The sequence below is a fragment of the Lissotriton helveticus genome, chromosome 2_1 (genome assembly GCF_964261635.1).
Source record: "Lissotriton helveticus chromosome 2_1, aLisHel1.1, whole genome shotgun sequence".
NCBI classification, from domain to species: domain Eukaryota; kingdom Metazoa; phylum Chordata; class Amphibia; order Caudata; family Salamandridae; genus Lissotriton; species Lissotriton helveticus.
The window spans coordinates 1870604-1890049 of record NC_136059.1 but is presented as its reverse complement, the minus strand read 5'-3'; the positions used below and the strand labels follow the sequence as shown (position 1 = coordinate 1890049).

Sequence of the window (19446 nt, the reverse complement as noted above, 5' to 3'; positions counted from 1 at the left end):
CCAGTTGACTGTTTTTGGGTTGGTCTTGGATGTGAGTTCCGTGAGGGGCCCCACAATAATGCCATAGTCCTTTACGAACCGCCGATAGTATCCGGTGAGCCCCAAGTAGGCTCGGACCTCGGTTTGGGTTACGGGGGGGCGCCAGGACTGGATGGCAGCGATCTTGAGCTGGAGGGGGGCCACCAGACCGCTCCCCACTTGGTGTCCGGGGTAGGTCACGGACCCCTGGCCGATTTGGCACTTGCTGGCCTTGATTGTGAGGCCGGCCCGTTGGAGGGCCTGCAGGACCCCTCGGAGGTGGCGGAGGTGGTCTGACCAGTGGCGGCTATACACCGCGATGTCGTCCAGGTATGCGGCGCTGAACTCTTCGAGGCCCGTCAATACCTGGTTCACAAGTCGTTGAAACGTGGCTGGAGCGTTTTTCATGCCGAATGGCATCACTCTGAAATGGTAGTGTCCATCCGGGGTGGAGAAAGCGGATCGTTCTTGTGCCCTGGGGGTGAGGCCGATCTGCCAGTAGCCCGCCGTCATGTCGAAGATGCTTAGGTAGCGGGCCGCCCCCATGCGGTCAACTAGTTAGTCGGCTCGGGGGATGGGGTGAGCGTCGGTTCGGGTGACAGCGTTCAGACCCCGATAGTCGACGCAGAACCGGAGCTCGGGTGTGGTGCCCGGGGCCGCAGCTTTGGGGACCAGTACAACCGGGCTGGCCCAGGGGCTGTCCGAGGGTTCGATGACTCCGAGTGCGAGCATCTTGGAGACTTCTTCTTGGATGCAGGTGCGTACCCGATCTGGTACTCGGTACGGCCGGTGTCGGATAGGAGGACTGTCGCCAGTGTCCACGTCGTGCAGACACCAGGGGGTGACCCCGGGTGTGAGGGAGAATAGGTTTGCAAATTGCAGCAGGAGGGCCCGACAGTCTTGGCGCTGCTCCGGGGTCAGAGCCTCGGAGAGTTGGACCCCGTCCACTGAACCATCTTTTTCCCTGGCCCCCAGTAGGTCAGGGAGGGGCTCGGAGTCCTGTTCCGCCCCACTGTCTGTAGCCATCAGCAGGCTGAGCTCCGAGCGCACGAAGTGGGGTTTGAGTCTGTTGGCGTGGAGGACCCGGAGGGGGTTCCGGGGGGATTCCATGTCGATGAGGTAGGTGACGGGGCTCTTACGCTCGATCACCTTGAAGGGCCCCGTCCATTTGTCCTGTAAGGCACAAGGTTCGATGGGGGACATCACCCATACCTGCTGGCCAGGCTCGAATTCGATGGAGGAGGCATGTTGATCGTACCACTTCTTCATGTCCTCCTGACTGGCTTCAAGATTGGCTTTGGCGAGCTCTCTGAATCGCCGGGTCTGATTACGGAGGGTCAGGAGGTACTTGTAGAAGTCTGGAGGGGTCTTCAGGGGGGCCATTTCCCACTCTTCTTTAACTAGGCTGAGAGGCCCGCGAACAGGGTGTCCGTACAGGAGTTCGAAAGGGCTGAAGCCGAGGGACTTCTGGGGGACTTCTCGGTAGGCGAAGAGGAGGCACGGTAGTAGCACGTCCCACTGGCGGCGTAGGGGTTCTTCCAGCCCCATGATCATCCCCTTGAGAGTGCGGTTGAATCGCTCGACCAGTCCGTTTCCTTGCGGGTGATAGGGGGTTGTGAATTGGTAGGTGACTCCGCACTGTTGCCATAGGGATTTCATATATTTTGAAATAAAGTTTGTGCCCCTGTCGCTGACGACTTCCCTGGGGAAGCCCACTCGAGAGAAGATCCCCATTAAGGCTCGACCTACCACTGGTGCTGTTACAGTTCGAAGGGGAACCACCTCAGGATAGCGGTTGGCGTGGTCCACCAGGACCAGGATGAATCGATGCCCGTGTGCTGTTCGGGGGTCCAGGGACCCCACAATGTCTATTCCCACCCTTTCGAACGGGGTGGTCACAACGGGGAATGGTTGCAGAGGTGCCTTGAGTTTGCGGCCGCTCTTCCCGCTGGCCTGGCAGGTCGGGCAGGACCGGCAGTGGGTGGAGACGTCATTTCTAATTTTCGGCCAGTAAAAGTGAGTCACCAGGCGGTTGTATGTTTTGTCTTGCCCCAAGTGTCCAGCCAGGGGGACATCATGGGCCAAGTTCAGAAGGAAGTCTCTGAAACGGAGGGGCACCACCAGCACTCGACTGGCCCCCAGCTCCGCTATTCTTTGTTCGCTGTACAGTAGGTCATTGTCCCAATAGATCCAGTGGGCCCCTGCTGTGTCTCCTGCGCCCTGGGCGAGCGCTTGCTGTCGCAGTCCCTCGAGGGAGGGACATGTCTTTTTCTCTTGCCGGAATTGTTCTTGGGTGGGCCCCCCTTCCTGACGCCACTGAGCCAGGTCCGGAAGGTCTTGGGGCTGAGCGGGCTCTTCGTGGGTTTGTTCCGGGGTGTCGGTAGGGATGGAGTCTCCCTCTGGAGCGATCGGGGGAGGAGGTGCTGGCCATTCGGGTTCTTCAGATCTAGGGATGGTGTCGGCGGCCATGGACCGGGTTGTTACGCACGCCCAGCCCGGGAGGCCTAACATCCCCAGGTGCTCTCTTCTTTCAACGGCTGCCCACGGGGAACTCTTGAGATCGTTCCCCAGGAGGCAGTCCACGGGGGCATCGTCGCGGACAGTCACTTTTAACATACCGGAGACTCCTCCCCATTCGAAGGGGACGCAGGCCATCCGACACAGGCTCTCCGAATTGTCGGCCGATCGGACGGGGCAAAGAACGTTTGGCAGAATTTGTTCTGGGGTCACCAGGTGACAACGGACGGCCGTCACACTGGCCCCTGTGTCACGCAGGGCTTCGGCCTTACGCCCATTTATGTTCACCCACTGGCTGTATTTCCTGGTGTTGGCTGGTAGGGGAGCCCGCGGGATCAGGTCTCTTCCCCCTAGGCAGGCCAGGGTCATGGCGGCAGGTTCCCACTCGGGCTGCTCCTGCTCATACTCTTCAGGCTCTTCGGAGACTTGCTCTTCTCCTAGGGCGGCGGCAGTCACCTGGCGGGGTCCGGGGGTCTGGTTCTTTGGGCAGGTCGGGTCACTGGCATAGTGGCCGACTCGCTGGCATCGATGACACGTAACGTTGGCTCGGAACCCCGGGCGCATCGGGGGGTTGCCCCGGCCGGCCGGGGGCGGGGTGTTGTTGGCGGGAGCGGCCGGGACGGCGTCTCTGCCCCGGCCCTGTCCTCCTCCTCCTCCTCGGGGACGATGATGACCTTGGTTGGTTCTGTTCTGCTCGTTTGGCCCACTCCGGGTCACTCGGGTGCTCTCCCATCGGTCAGCCTCGGCGGCGAGCTGCCGTGGGTCAGTCAATTTACTGTCGAGGAGGTGCTGCCTGAGCTCGACGAAGCAGTTGTTGGAGAGGTGCTCCCACACAAGGAGGTTGAAGAGCTGTTCGTAGGTTGTTACGTTGCTACCCTTGATCCATCCCTCGAAGGCTCGGCTGAAATAGTTCACATATTCTATCCAGGTTGTACCCGGGATCCGGGTGCAGTTGCGGAACCTCTGGCGGTACATCTCGGGCGTCAGCCCATATCGACTGAGGAGGGCGGCCTTCATGTGGTCATAGGACGTCATTTGATGGTCCGGAAGCTGCAGCAGGGCATCCCGGCCTTCATTGACGAATCTCCCCCATAGACCGGCTCCCCAGTCACTTCGAGCGATCCGGTGGGCAGTCATGGCGATCTCGTAGGCCTTGAACCACTGCTGTATGTCGTCGTTCCGATAGTATTCACGGACCACATCCTTGGGGATGTGGACCTTCTGTTCGGTAGTACCTGGGGGGCGCGGTTGCTCGGGCACCCCTAGGTCTTTGTTCTGTTTGCGCATTTCTATCTCCGCTAGCTTGCACTCGTGTTCGTATGCCAGTCTTTTTTCTTCGAGTTCTCTCTGTCTCTGCTTTTCCTCTCGCTCTTCTTGGAGCCGTAAGTGTTCTAAGTTCATCTTTTGTTCTGCCAGTTTCAATTCTCCGTCTAATTTGAGCCGTGCCAACTCTAACTCGTGTAGTCTATTTTTCTCTCGTTCTCGGATCTCTTCCCGGGAGAGATCCGTTCTCCTTTCTTCCGTCAGAGTGGTGTTTGTCTCCGGGGCTTCGGGGTCCCGGGGTCCGGCGATATTTGTCTCTGCCCAGGATTCTAGGGCGTGTTTGAAGTCCTCTTTCGTGCTCAGACCGGTGGTGGCAATGCCTAGTTCTATGCAAAATTGTTTTAGCTCTCGGTGGTTGTACTCTTCCAGTTTTTCCATCTGCAATTTCTCTGCAGATCCGCTCTCTCTGGTCGTCATTGTGGATTAGTCGTAGGGTGAGTTACTCTCTGTACGGTTACGCGTTGGTTCGGATCGCGCCGCTGGCCACCAATGTTAGACGGGGACCTGGAGGGTCGGCCGAGCACAAGGGGAGAGGCCTCCGGTGAGGGCCGTCTCCAGCGATCGTACAGACAAGTAACTTCCCCCCCCCCCACAGATGGACACCACACGAAGATCAGATTAACACCTTTTATAGGCAGTTCTTGAAGTAAGGTAGTACGATACAAGGAGATCAGGACACGATGATCCTCTCAAATCTAGTCTCTAGTAGGGAAAGGGGGTAGCGGGACAGTCTTGGTACCTACGGGTACTGAGGTGAAACGGCGGTAGCTCACAATCCTCGAGCTCGGCGGTCGGACGGGTCGGACCGCGGCAGCGCCAGCAGGTCCCGAAGAGATCGTAGGTGGCAACGGGCCGCGGCAGCGCCAGCAGGTCCCAACGAGGATGGAAGTTACAACGGGCCGCGGCAGCGCCAGCAGGTCCCACGAGGATGAAGGTTGCAGAAGGCCGCGGCAGCGCCAGCAGGCAGGACGATAGTTCACAAGGCAGGGCTGCGGCAGCGCCAGCAGTCCGTCAAGGATGAGTTCTTCTCGGTGTCTCTCGACTCCAGGATACAACTGCCTTCCTGCTCTGGGGCTCCTCGGTTATAGGTCTGGCGCCCTTTGATGTCCGGACCCTCGCACTGGGAGGTCGGGGATGAGGGAGTCCAGACACCCAGCAGGGGGGTGGAGCCAGCACCCGGGGAGGCTGGGGGCGATCGGCACCTGGCGGGGGAGAGCCATCGACACTTCTTTCTCCCATTAGCCTGCCAAGTGGTCCGTTCACCTCCTGGATGGATGGTGGTGCCGGGATGGCGGGGCCTGGCCGGGCCCAGGGTTGGGGTCGAGCTGAGGCCACGCGGCCGCGTGATGCAGTGTCCAAGATGGCGGCTGGGCCGGGCAATGGGGCCCGGGCCCGTGACACAGAGATATCCGGGAGCAGGCGTCCCGGAGGGGACGGGCTGCGGGTTGCTTCTGCGGGTAGCCCCCGGAGAGCCGGTGTCTGGGCCCTGTCCTGCGGGGAGGGAGCGAGCCCTTCGTGGGGCCTGTCCAACAGATATATACCTGGTGTGGTGTCCTTTCATTTGATATTCAAGGGATTATATATGGCAAAACAGCTAGCTTCCCATGCTCTCTGAAGTTTTAGCCTAAGACTGCGTTGTCCATGCTACCACTAGGATAGCTTTCTATAAGGTTGACTTTACAACCACCATCAATAAGGGTCGATTGGACTGGTGCCAGGTGCCCACTAAAATACTGGACATCATATGCCAGGCTAACTTCTCACAGTTAGTATCCCTGTGTGTAGGGGGTGGGCAATAAGTGGTGGAGGTGGGTCGGGTAGATAGGATTTTATTAATACCCTGTATGACTATTTCTAGCTGGTATTCCAGTCGTGCCAATCTTTGGGCTGAACTCATGGAGGGAGGAGTGGGGGGGGTTTGGTCTCGGTGTGTCCAGAGTCTGGTCATCTATGGAGGGGGGGTGCTTGGTTGGGTTTGGGGATGAAGAGAACTTACCTGTGCGGGTGAGGCTCCCAGAACTTCTAGTGGCTGTGTGATGTTTGGGGAAAATTGTGGGGGTGGCTTGTGAAAGGTTGTTTCGGGAATTGTGTGGCACTTTCATTGGTTTAGGTGCAGGGAAGGGGTTCGGAGCTGTTGTCTGTGGGCCGGTTTCGTTGGTTGCTGAACGGGGGTATAGGGAGAGGGGGCGACAGTATAAGGCCTGTAATGTATCCTCTTGTGCGAGCCTTGTGTTAGGCCTGTTTAATATGGATGAGCTGTGTGAGTTGGGGGGGTGGGGAGTTTGATGGGATGGTGAGGCTGGGTGTAGATGGGTCGGAGTGGTGGGTTTGAGTCGATGGGGTATTTTGATAGTTTTCCAGGGATGGCTGGCTCAGGGTTACTTTCAAGTGGGATATGTGAGTGAAGGCGATGCGTAGCGTGGGGAAGAGTGAGTCAAATGCATCTAGGTTTTCATTGGTGACTTGAATCAGGGCTGTTCCATTGCTGTAAATGGTCGCAAAGGTGTTGCTGTTGCGTGTGTGGAGGTTAGGAATTATGAACGTTAGTTTGCAGCTGTGAGGGGTGCTAATTGTTTTAGCGATGTGGAGGAGTGACCTGAGAGTGGAAATCCATCTTGCCAGATTTTGGGTGTGGAAAATAAGGTCCATTTTCTGCATGCCTTTTGCGCAGCAGTAGTAAATGTCTGCAATTAGTGTTTCTCGGTGTTGTCTAATCAGCCTGTGTTTAAAGTTTCTTTTCGCTTTAGGTGAGAAGTTGTGGGGGTAGATTACGGAAAATGAGTTCTGGCTATGAGGTTTTGAGCCATGTGCGGAGTTGATTTGAATCAGGGTTAGACTGTCCTGTGAGTTATTTCTTCTGTTATACGTGTGCATTGTTGTATTGGGTAGCAGACTCTTTTTAGACAGCGTTCTGACTGTACCTGGTTGTTGCGTGTGTTCGATTTGTCAGGGTTGTCAAGGGGTTGGTTGGGCCTCTCTATTGGGAACCTTTTTGGTCGCCAGCTTACTGTAATGTACTGAGAGTTTACCTGCTTGCAGGACCGCAATGCTACAGTTTGTTAGAGAACTGTGCTATTATGGTTGTTGTTATAGAAATAGAAATTAGGTCATGTTTTTCCATTTGCGTCACAGTGACCTGACCTGGAGCTTGAGGTAGTCAATGGCTGTGTGAGGTTGATTCGCTGGGTTGCCCCTCTCTGGACAGAAGAATTTTATCATCAGGGTACCTTGATTTGGGTGTGAGAAGTTAGCCTGGCATATGATGTCCACTATTCTAGTGGGCACCTTGTACTAGTCTAATCGACCCTTATTGATGGTGGTTGTAAAGTCAACCATATAGACCTGCTATCCTAGTGGTAGCATGGACCAGCAATCTTAGGCTAAGACTTCAGAGCCCCAGCAACTGGTTTGAACCGGGCTATGCATGGAGCACCTTGTGTGCCCCAGGCAGTGTCTGGAAAAGCATCTTTCCATTCAACCCACCCTGCCCCAATACACTACAGGCTGTCTGGGGAGGTGCTAGCACCTCCCTTGACAGGAAACCTATTGTCCAGGCCTCCCTTGCTGGAGTTTCCCCCAGCAGCAGGAGGTCAGACTCATGTCTGTGGCAGCAGCATCCATTTTGTGATGCTGAGGCTCTGTTTAACTTTAACCGGGTAAAGCAGTAACATACATGTCTTTTCCCTCTAGAAGGGTGGAATGCTACCCCTGCCGCCAGAATTGGCGAGGGGTAGTATTCCAAAGTGTTTGACACCTTACACAACATGTTTTGATAAAGCCAAACCAAAGTTAGCATTAACCGCGAGGATTATAATGCACTTAAGAGTATATGGTATGGCTATATCATAGAACAGCTATAAGGAGATGGTTCCAAAAGCTGCAGACAGGCTCAGCTCATGCTAGAGCACCCTCTCACATAAAACCAAGCACTCTGCCTCCAGGATTGTCGAGGCCTGCCATAGGAGTGACTTATAGGTGTATATGTGAAATGTAAATGTAAATGTAAATGTCATGGTATTTATAGAGCGCACTGTCACCAGACGGTCACCTTGCGGTGTCGCCTATTCGGCTTCCTGGCACTGATACTCATACCACTGTGGAACCCCTCCTGGCTTTCCCTGTGAAGTGTCCACTCCTGGGCACCCCCAGGGTGAAGCCAGGCATCCTTAGCGCTGTTGGGGCCGGTGTGGAGGCTAAGTAAGCTATTGCCCAGAGTTGCAGCGTGGGGCCCGTGATTAGAATAGGCACCGAGGCGAAAATTAACAGGTCCGAGGAAATTGAGCCCGAGAGCCGCCGAGGCGGGAATTGAATCCTGGTCCCGGACCAGACCTCTGCATCAGGGTCTGCCGCTCTAACTATTGAGCCACACTCCTCCATATGTGTCTATATGTAAAGGTAGATATAGGTATACTATATCTAAGTAAGGGGTGATTACACCACATTACCCAAGCTGAGTGATCAGCCTGTGGTGTCAGTTTGGAGGGCCAGCCAGGGGTGGCATAATTCATGCTGCAGCCCCTGGTAGGCCTTGGATGCACCTATGCCCTGGGTACCTATGGTACACTATACAGGGGTTCACAGAGGTGACCCAATACCCAATCTGGTATGTACCTAAAGTACATGGTATCAATTTAGAGAGATAACAGCAGGGCTGTGGTTCTGATTAGCAGGCCCAGAACCACATTAAAGTCGAAAAAACTGAAAACCACAGCAAAAAGTGGGGGTGACCATAGGAAGCAGACCCTACTCTCCTACACATGGGAGCCGCCATTTTGTGGTCAGGCATCCGGGGTGAATTGTGTTGGAGCTAGAGGTAGAAGTTATTTGGTTGACTCACTTCCAATTTGGAGTATACTGGGGATTGGATGCAGCCGTTTCTTGTGATTGGTGGATCGGGCTACAGTTTTAAAGCTCTGCCGGTGGATTTATGTCTTTATTTGCTTGCCTGGTGATCGCCGTTAGCACCGGGTACTATGAGGACTGTGGATGACTTTTTTCCGGAGTGCTTGTCCTCGTATGGCCGCTATTTTGGAGTCAGGCCTCCCGGATGTTTCAGTTATAGTACTACGGTTTTGATGCAAGACCGTCATTTGAGTGAGTTAGCTGGTTAAGGAGACCATGTTGACTGCTAATTGTGCTGGTCCCAATGCTTAATTGTGAGGCTCATCTATCAATTGTCTTGAATAAATTATTTCCTGTTGTTTGTTCGTCGAGGCCCGAGGCACCGCCATTTTAGGGTCAGGCACACCGTGACGATTTACCGGGGCCTCCTCTCCAGACCCACCGGGCCTCCCGCCGTGTATGCAGGCCCCTCCTTGGGGAATCAGCCCATCAAACCTACTCCATTTTCCTCCCCCACACTTAATGGTGACAATGTGGCGCACCTGTCGCGGGCAGAAGACCAGAGATCCACACAACGGGGGACCTGAGCCTCTGCCGCTAGCTCCCTCTCCAGAGCAGGAATCTTCCGAAGGTCAGCACTTCAGCAATCCTCACCGCAGCTGCCTTGTCGCTCGCATGTGGTGGCGGCACTATCTGTGGTTCTCTTCATGGACGCCTGGTGTTCTCAGAGAGCCCGTGGGGCCCGACTCCGGTTTGGGACCGATGATGGTACCCTACACTGGTAGTTCAGAATCAATGGCGGTGTACTTTGCTGGTCGGCATTATCTGGGAGGGGGCACTCGACCAGAATGCCCTGATGGTCGCCACTCTCCCGATCTCGGACCTCTTCGTGGACGTTAGATATTCTCCAGAGGTCCTGACTCCGGCTCGGGACCTACAACGGTGTAATTCGCTGGTCGTTTCTTTGTGGTGCCTCTTAGCGACCTGGGGGTGATGTGCCCGCAGATGCGCACCTCTACTGTCCTGAGTAGTGTGCACACCATTTCTCTCCTCACTGTCTCCTTCTCTCGCATCCTTGTGAACCCTTATTCGCTCCCTTTGTATATCACTTTCTCCTGCTCTTTCGTCTTGCCCAATGTCTATCGGAAGTTTCTAATATGTATTTTTCTGTTCATCTTCTACATTTACTGTTAAGTCCTCTCTCCAGTCCGGCATTCCCCTCCTCTCTAATATATTTATTCTGCGAATTGATCTTTTTCTGCCCTTCCCTAAATTAGTTATGATTTTGTCCGTCTCTCTTGTATTTTTAGCTCTGTCGCACTTTGCCCTTCTCTGTGCTCCACTTTCTCTCTGCTCTCTTATACCGCCTCTTCCCATTCCTGTCAGTCTGTACTTGTCATGTGGAGAAGTGTGGCTCACTGGTGTGGAGAAGTGTGGCTCACTGGTTAGAGGAGGTAGACCCTGATGCAGAGGTCAGACCCGGGACCAGGGTTCAATTCCCGACACAGCAGGGTCTTGAGCCCAAATGTCCATGGACTCGATAATTCTCGCCTCGGTGCCTACTCGAATCATGGGTTCACACTCTGCAGCTCTGGGCAATAGCTTGCTTAATCTTCACTACGGCCCCCGCGCGGCGGGATGCCTGGTCTTCACCTTGGGGATGCCCAGTAGGGGTAATCTCGCAGGGAAAGCCAGGACGGGTTCCCAAAGCAAGCGCTAAGAGACCTGTCGGTGATTTGGCGCTATATAAATCGAAATTAACGTAACATAACATACCATCTCCTCTTCAATATTTTTCTTCTGTCCACTCTCTATCATCTGATGTCATTTTGTTCCTGCAGTTTTGCTTGTTGGCCCCTCTCTATCTGCTGCACTTTTTCTCTTTCTCTATCTCGCCTCCAGAATAATTCTTGTTCTGAAGCTCTGACCACCATATTTTGTTCTGGGGCCTCTCCCCATATCTATCTGTCTATCTATCTATCTATGTATCTATCTATCATCTGTCTGTATCTGTCTAATATTTCTTGGTTTGACCCTCCCACCAGCACTCTTTCTGCTGTTGCTCCCCTTCACTTTGTGTATTTCTTACCCTTCCCCAGAATTCCAGATGGATGTTTCCTTAACCCATAATTTTGGCCTTTCCTCATGTCGATCCTTCCTTCTCTCGCTCTACTCTTTTTACGGCAGCTGTCTCACTACAATTTTGTTTTCGAGCCTCCTCTCAACTGCCATTCACTCTCTCTCGTCCTTGCACAATGCTTTTTTCTGTTTCCCCTCTGCCGCGTCACTAATGCCTTCTATTCTCTCATCTCCCTCTCTCCTCACCAGTGTTTCAGCTAATTTTTAGGTCGAGCCTGTAGCAGCGCGCATGCAAAAAAAACCATTTGCAATGCGATAGCTCTTGCTATTGGCGTTGCATTATTAGCAATGCCAATAGCTCAAACTTTAATAATGCAAGACCTATTGCATTACAAATGCTTGTTGTAATTCTATGGTGAAAAAATATGCTTATAGGATCAAAACAAATTAGAGCACATTTTGATGAAACCCAATTTCCAAACATTTCAATGGAACATATGCGGAATGTAGATGAAAGTGCATTACCATATCATGCTTGTGTTATAGATTTAAACATGAAGTGGGAATTCTTACTGCTCCTGCCCAGATGACAATGATATTAGTGAACTAAGAGGCAAGCCAGGAATCGTGTGTATCCTATATATGAGCTCGATTTTTGTTTTACATGGAGCAAACATTTAGTCTAGTAAATAAAAAAAGTTTTTTTGTACAGTAGAAATAGTGAACTTGCATAATTGAAGATGTTCTCTTATGCAATAAAGACAGCTCCATAAGACAAAATATGTGCCTAGGATCACACAATTTGAGAGCAGGTTCACAGGTCAAGTACATTACAGGTCGAGCAGATTATTCAAGTTACTAGACCTGCAAGTCTAGTAACATTTTTATGATTTTTCGAGCCCCGATATGGTATAGTGGCATTACGTGTCGGTGTAGTAGGGAGTCGGGTGTTAAGGTATATCTGCAATCAGTTGTTGCAACATGCTGTACAGTACTGTGGCTTCATGTACTGATGTAACAGGGATTTCGTAAGTTGATGTATGGGCAGCCGGGTGTTGCTATGCATAATATAGTATAGTGGCTACACACATTGGAGTAATCGGGTTCTGTGTGTTGGCATATGTGCAGCCTGGTGTCGCCACGTGTGAAGTGACTTCTCATGTTGGTGTAATAGGAGTTCTGAATGTTGCTGTATGTGCTGCCAGGTGTTGCCATTTGTAATACAGTACAGTGGCTCCACACATTGGGGTAATGGGGGTAGTGTGTGTGTTGGCATATGTGCTGCCAAGTATAGCACAGTGGCTTAACACACTGGTGAAATAGGGATTGTGTGGATAGGTGCGGCCACGTTTAGTGGCTTCACAAGTTGGTGTGATTGCGATTCTGTATCTGTAAGTAGTGTATTTGCTGCTGGGAGTTGCACTGTGTGATATAGTTTAGAGCAGTGGTTCACAAACTTTTGACTCCTGAGGACCCCCATTGAGTCACCACTGGAATCTGGGGACCCCCAAGCAATTTGTATGAGTTAAATTTCAAATATTAAAACAGTAATTCGAAAAAATACACACGTGTGCACACAAAACAAATACTCAAAGTTCTAACATTTAGTCACAGGTCCTGTGAGATAGGCAGGCTGTTGTTTTCCACCCCCCACTCCGCCGGTCTACTGGTACTCTAGTAAAAGGACTGGTCTTTTCCTTATGTGTTGAATGTCTTTTGATCTCAATTTATTTGATATGTATGTAATGTATTCCAAGTTGCACTTTGGTGTCATGTAATTGTTTCAACATTCAGTTTGTACGTTTGTATATTTTGGACTTATTGTGCACACAATTATTCGTTTTTGCCTTTGACTTTACTGTACATGACATTGTTTCCCTTTTCGATTACATGTTTTTATGAATTCTGAAACTTGATTACAAATTCAAAATAAATGGTTTGCTAAATAAATGGCTTGGTCACGCAGTACTTATGGGCTGTGTGGGTTACAATTTGAATTTGAAAATACCCTGGCTAGCCACTTTGTTCTGTTTCGCAATTGTTGAGGTCCAGGCTGGTCAGGTGTTTGGACCAAAACCTTTCTGTGTACATACATGCCATTTGTAATACAGTATAGTGGCTACACACATTGGGGTAATGGGGGTAGTGTGTGTGTTGGCATATGTGCTGCCAAGTATAGCACAGTGGCTTAACACACTGGTGAAATAGGGATTGTGTGGATAGGTGCGGCCACGTTTAGTGGCTTCACAAGTTGGTGTGATTGCGATTCTGTATCTGTAAGTAGTGTATTTGCTGCTGGGAGTTGCACTGTGTGATATAGTTTAGAGCAGTGGTTCACAAACTTTTGACTCCTGAGGACCCCCATTGAGTCACCACTGGAATCTGGGGACCCCCAAGCAATTTGTATGAGTTAAATTTCAAATATTAAAACAGTAATTCGAAAAAATACACACGTGTGCACACAAAACAAATACTCAAAGTTCTAAGGATTTTGGGGCCAGATGTACGACCATTTCATTTAGCGCCTCGCAATTGGAGACACATTGCGAGTGGCAAATTGCGAGTCGCTAAATGATATGTACAACAGTGTGTTTAACACTGTTTGGGATTCCCAATGGGGGTCGCAAATTGCGGGGTTCAGTAATATTAATGAGCCTCTGCAATTTGCGAGCCCATTGGGAATGCCAGCCCTCCAAGGGATGGTGGCCTGCTGGGCTCTGCAGGCCACCATGTCTGGGACTGCTTTTAAATAAAGCAGTTTAAAAAAATGCAGCCCTTTACCATGCATTTAAAAAAAAAAAAAAAGAAAATGAATCGTTTTGATTTCATTTTCTAAGGGCAGGCAGATGTCCCTGGGACCACTGCCTGCCATTAAAAAATAATTTTGTATGCATTTGCAAAGGGGAAGGGGTCCCCAGGGGACCCCTTCCCATTTGCGAATGCATTACCATCTACTTGAAGTAGGTGGTAATTGCGACTGCTTTGCGACCGCAAAACATTTGTACATGGTTTTGAGACTCGCTATTTGGAAGGGAATGCCCCTTCCAAATAGCAAGTTGCAAAACCTATTTAGCTAGTCGCAAACAAATTGCAACTCGCGAAATAGGCTATGTACATAGCCCAATAGGTTTTTTCATGCACAAACGGGTTCGCGAACCCGTTCACGCATATAGAAACGGATCGTACATCTGGCCCTTAGTATTTTATATTGAAGTAATAGCCCCTCTGTCACATTTATTTCATTTATTTTATAGCATCTCTCATACTATTGTAGGATGTCAGAGCACTTTACATCAGACACATATAGAGACATTGAATCATACATGTAAATCAGAGTGTATATAAAATGTTTAAAGAGTGCTTGGTCTGGAAAAGCACAAACTCAGGATTCAGAACATAACAGTGGCTAGCACTGACTTTAACATTAAAAATGTATTTCCACCCAAATAAATCTTTTTAGCAGTATCAGGATAATGAATAACTGGGAAAAAATATAAGTTACTAAGTGGTACCATGCAGTTTGCAAGCAGCTCTTTAAACAGTTTATAGGTCCCTCTACTAGATTACGATTGTCACTTATGAAGTGCACAGTAACGAAAGAATCTCTGTGACAACAGAAGTATCCACGAACCTATGCACATAAAATACTGCTTTTTAAAATGCATGTTACACGTTCTTTGCAGTAGGCACATTAACCCTCTGTACTACATTAGTTAAATCAAAGCTGCCACTGAACAAAACTCTACTCACGCTCCAGGAGGTACATTAATCACTGGCATTATCTTGACACTTTTATTGTGGCTGGAAAGCTGCTAATTATACAAGAAACTTTTCTGTGCTTTAAAAACGGTTGCCTACGGACCACCTGGTAATGTGTCACGGACCCCTGGGGGTCCGCAGACCCCAGTTTGGGAAACGCTGGTTTAGAGGCTTCATATGTTGGTATACTAGCAGGTTCTGTGTGTTGCTGTATGTCCTACCTGGCGTTGCCACCTATGCTACAGTAAAAGAGGGTTACATGTTGGCGTAATAGGGGTTGGATATGTAGGTATAAGTTCAGTCGGGCATTGCCATGTGTGGTATTGCACAGTAACTTCATACGTTGATGTAACAGGGGTTGTGTGAGTTGGTATATGTACTGCGGGTGTTGCCACCTATAGTATAGTACTGTACTTAACAGCAGCTTCACGTGTTGGTTTGTTAAGGGTTCTGTGAGTTAGGATATGTGCTGCCACGTATAGAATAGTATAGTGGCTTCACAGGTTGGTGTAATAAGGAGTCTGTATGTTGGTGTATCTGCTGAGTGGCGTTTCCATATGTAATATGGTGTAGTGGCTTCATATGTTGATGTAACAGGGGTTATCTGACTTGTATGTGCTGCTGGTAGTTGAACGTATAGTACAGTATCGGACAGCACAGAACAGTGGCTTCATGTGTTTCCACGTACAGTACTGTGGATTTACGTGTTGGTGTATGTGCTGATGGGTGCCACCAAGTATAGCATAATAGCTTCACGAGTTGGTGTAAGAAGGATTCTGTATGTTAGTGTATGTGATGCTGGGTGTTGCCATAAGTAATATGGTGTAGTGGCTTCATATGTTGATATAACAGGGGTTCTGTGAGTTGTATGCACTTCTGGGACTTGCATCGTATAGTTCATCACAGAACAGTGACTTCACGTGTTGGTGTAAGAAGGATCCCATATGCTGGTGTATGTGCTGCTGAATGTTCCATGTGTAACACAATGTAATGGCTTCATAAGTTGATGTCACTGTGGTAATATGAGTTGTATGCACTGCTGGGAGTTGCCTCGTACAGTTTATCACAGAACAGTGGCTTCAAGTGTTGTTGTATTGGAAGGCCTTTACTAAAAAACTGGGCATAGAAACCAGGTATTCCACGAGTTTTCACCCACAAACTGATGGTCAGACAGAGAGAACCAATCAGCAGTTAGAGATATACTCTCCGTTAAAGAAGGTGTCACCTTATTTTGAAGAATTACAACCTCCAAAACCACTGTTGATTGAAGGCAAGGAAGAATATGAGGTTAAAAAGATTTTAGATAAATAAATGGTTAGAGGAAAGACATATTACTTGATCGATTGGAAAGGCTATGGACCAGAGGAGAGCTTTTGGGAGGAGCAATCAAACATTCATGCTCCTAGATTGATAGCAGCCTTTCATCGTCAGTATCCTCACAAACCCATGTCGGAGGCTTGGCTTTGCGGAGGAGTACTGTCAAGGTTCTCCGTTCGACTGCCCAAGCGGCACACTGTGTGGCTGTAATTTATCGCAGTCGGATCGGGGGACGCAGATTAGGGTACGCGATGTCCGGAGTTGAGCGCGCCCCCTGCAGTGATCTGAGAGAACACTGCAGGCGTGCGGGAAAGACTTTTGAAGTCGCCGCTCTAGTTTTTGCAAGCCTTTGAAGGCACAAGGACAGACTCGGCAGCGAAGTGCGTTGGCAGCGTTTGAAGCCACGCACTTCAACAACGATTAGAGAAAGTGAGAGAGCTCAGGAATTTTCTTAGTCAGTGAGGGGTTAGTGTAGTTCAGATTCAATTGTACAATCAGTTGGAGGAACCAGCGTTTGTTTCGTGAGCAACGTGGAGTTAGATAGGGTTATTATAAGATTTGATGAATAGGAGTTGGGTGTAAAAATCGGGAGAAACATTATCTACTAGAGTACCTGTTTAACTCACCTGTTCATCCTACGAAGTCTGGCGCCAAAGAAGAAAATCCAGACTTCAAAACCGCAAGCACCTGAAAGAAAAAAGAAACATTTTTAGTTAAAAGAAATATTTGACAACAGACAGGTAATTTCATTATTGAGTATGGTTACGGAAACCACAGTTATAAGTTAAAGATACCAAAAGACTTATAGAAGAGAGGCTAAGCCTTGACAAAAAAGGGGTAAGCAAATGCATAAATAAAAAGAGAATTCAAGAGAATGTGTCCGAGAAGTTTATTTAAAATTAGGTTATTTTAATTGCAGTTCGCATTGAAGTGTTACGCCAGAAGTACCGTAGGTGCCTAGCGGTGCTGAAGTGAACCCAGAAGCACGGCGGTCTCTTCTCTGTCCCCTTCCCTTTTCCCACTGCGGGGTTCATGCGAGGGCTTGGAACTAGAGAACTCGTGTGGAGATCTGCGAGGGAGTTTGGAATTCGCAACATTCTGCTCCTTTGAGTATAATGAGGATAGTGAGTATACCGGTTGGGCCTTGACAGAGTGAAGTGCCCACGTAAAAAAATGAGCAGAATGGCTGAAGGTTATGATTTGAAGAGTCTTGAGAAAATTCTGGTAGTAATACAGCAACAGTTAATGGCGGTTAGAAAGGAGAACAAGGCCCTGAAGACAGAAATGGAAGCTTCTAGAAGGGAAACTTAAGAATTGGCAGTCAAGTTGAGAAGTGAGGGTTCAGGGGCTAAATTTCACCCTCCCCCCTTTAGTTCAGCTACGTCAGGTACCAGTGCAGTCCTGAATCCAGGCAGTACCACACAAGTAGTACATTCCTTGGACCCCGTCATTCTCCTAGCTCCACCAGAACGTTTTAGTGGAGATCCCCAAATGGCTCAGGTCTTCCTTTCTCAGTGTTCATTACATGTTGTGTGCCGTCCAACCATCTTTCCAGATGCACCGTCTTGAATTGCTTTTATCCTCTCTTATCTCAGTGGAGATGCAGCTTCATGGTCGATGCGTTTGGTCACGCAAGATGTTCATTTAAAATGATGTTATTATAATTGCAGTTCGCATTGAAGTGTTACGCCAGAAGGAGTAACCGTAGGTGCCTAGCAGTGCTGAAGTGAACCCAGAAGCAAGGCGGTCTCTTCTCTGTCCCCTTCCCCCCTGCGGGGTTCATGTGAGGGCTTGTAACTAGAGAACTCGTGGGGAGGTCTGCGGGGGGGGATTTAGAATACATAACATTCTGCTCCTGTTAGTGTACTGAGCATAGTGAGTGCACTCGTCGGGCCTTGACACCGACGGACCATTGCCCTTACCACAATGTTAGCAAGAGTCGAACTATCTACTTCGGTCAAACAGTGCTTGGTCTCACAAAATATGCATCATGGCTTTAACCAGTGCTCTTAAGAGACCACGCGGTCCTCCTCAAACCTGGTAAGGCAAAATGTACTCACCAGGATTCTTGCTAGTCATGCAGCGCATGCCCGTCCAGAGATGCAGCCCGAGCTTTTGCCTATTGACAGAGCAGTGACTGGAACGTGAGTGACATCTGAAGCCAGCACGTGATGAGAGAACACAAATAGATGGATGTGCAACCGTCGCAGTACACTAACATCAAGCTGGCACACAGGACCATCCAAAGGCATGCCTTAGCTTATGCCAGTCACCTTAATTGTGAAGCACACTGTACACTCAAATGCTTCTCTTTAGGTGACCATCACTGTTGAATGTGTAACTGCCTGAAGTTATGTTTGCTGCAAGGGAGATTTTCCCACGACTGCACAGCATTAGGACTACACACAAGCACACATCACCTCAGTTTGTAACTCTCCTAAGCTGGCTGCTTGTCCATGCCAGACCCTGCAGACTGGGCTCCTGCTGCCCAGCAGCTTAACCGCATCGCTGCGGCGGCTATTCCGCCGCAGCGCTAAGGGGGCGCGGCGGCCACATGCTGTTGACGGAACCGCTCCGTCATTAGCCGCGGTTGGGCTGTGCTCATGACGGAGCGGTTCCGTCATGGCCCCGCCGGCTCAATAGAACGCCCAGCGCAGGCGCGGAATCCGCGCCGCGAAGGCGCGGTGGCTGGGCCATGACGGAACCGCTCCGTCATCAGCACAGCGCCACCGCAGCTTATGACGGAGCGGTTCTGTCATCAGCATAGAAAGGGTTAAGCGGACATCAGGAACCAGTGGATTACAGAGTGGGTGGCCACACAGTCACCGGGCCATCATCCTTCGGATAACATGGCTCCCAACTACCACCAAAGCATTGATGCATTTACACAGAGCTCCATAGCAACTCATCACCAACTCAGGTTCTTCATTTCACGTTAGACCCTTACAACAGCAGGTAGGTCATTACTGGGCTCACTTCTCTTTCCACCTGTTCCTATCTCTCAACTTATAGTCCAGACCAGACGCCAACTTTCTAGGACATCAACCACATCCAGCTCTGGACCAGACACCAACATTCTATGACATCAACCACTTCCAGCTCTAGACCAGACACCAACATTCTATGACATCAACCACTTCCAGTTCTGGACCAGACACCAACATTCTATGACATCAACCACTTCCAGCTCTGGACCAGACACCAACATTCTATGACATCAACCACATCCAGCTCTAGACCAGACACCAACATTCTATGACATCAACCACTTCCAGCTCTAGACCAGACACCAACATTCTATGACATCAACCACTTCCAGCTCTAGACCAGACACCAACATTCTATGACATCAACCACTTCCAGTTCTGGACAAGACACCAACATTCTATGACATCAACCACTTCCAGCTCTGGACCAGGCACCAACATTCTATGACATCAACCACTTCCAGCTCTGGACCAGGCACCAATATTCTGGGACATAAACCACTCTTAGCCTTGCAGCTCCAGACAAGACACCAACATTCAACACAATTTGCTCCAGACCAGACACCCACATCCTATGACACCAACCACTCTCAGCTCTAGACCC

The 19446-nt window shown here is 50.0% G+C and overlaps 1 protein-coding gene across 1 annotated transcript in view; it reads right to left on the bottom strand.

Annotated features, from left to right (window-relative positions):
• Positions 1 to 19446, bottom strand: part of LOC144817647 (uncharacterized) — a 297722-nt gene that overhangs the window by 233002 nt on the left and 45274 nt on the right. The window contains exon 2 of the mRNA XM_078674368.1: positions 16482 to 16542. The gene's annotated coding sequence lies outside the window, so the exon portion shown is untranslated. The remainder of the gene's footprint in view (positions 1 to 16481; positions 16543 to 19446) is intronic.